Source organism: Colobus angolensis, unplaced genomic scaffold (assembly GCF_000951035.1).
Source record: "Colobus angolensis palliatus isolate OR3802 unplaced genomic scaffold, Cang.pa_1.0 Scaffold151, whole genome shotgun sequence".
Classification (NCBI taxonomy): Eukaryota; Metazoa; Chordata; class Mammalia; order Primates; family Cercopithecidae; genus Colobus; species Colobus angolensis.
The window spans coordinates 845,072-845,397 of record NW_012114611.1 but is presented as its reverse complement, the minus strand read 5'-3'; the positions used below and the strand labels follow the sequence as shown (position 1 = coordinate 845,397).

The window sequence follows — 326 nt, the reverse complement described above, 5'->3', positions numbered from 1 at the left end:
GCCCAGTCCCACCTTGGCATTCTGAACACAGTCTTGCCTTTCCCTGCTATTTCTGTCAGTCTTCATGCAGCTTGCACATACCCCCACCCCGTCCTTGACGGAAACCATGCTCTGGTTGTTGTTTCTTTAAATATATATATATGTATTTTTGGCCAGGCGTGGTGGCTCATGCCGTAATCCCAGTACTTTGGGAGGCTAAGGCGGGTGCATCACGAGGTGAGACGATCGAGACCATTCTGGCTAACACGGTGAAACCCCGTCTCTACTAAAAATACAAAAAATTAGCCGGTGTGGTGGCGGGTGCCTGTAGTCCCAGCTACTCGGGA

General features: G+C 50.6%; 1 protein-coding gene across 4 annotated transcripts in view; it reads left to right on the top strand.

The window, feature by feature from the left end:
- The window catches only part of LOC105507603 (cytochrome c oxidase assembly protein COX14), a 13,180-nt gene that overhangs the window by 10,581 nt on the left and 2,273 nt on the right, over nt 1-326 (top strand). The window contains exon 2 of one of the 4 annotated variants that reach the window (XM_011936135.1): nt 157-216. The exons of the other annotated variants lie outside the window; for them this stretch is intronic. The gene's annotated coding sequence lies outside the window, so the exon portion shown is untranslated. The remainder of the gene's footprint in view (nt 1-156; nt 217-326) is intronic. 4 annotated transcript variants of the gene reach the window in all.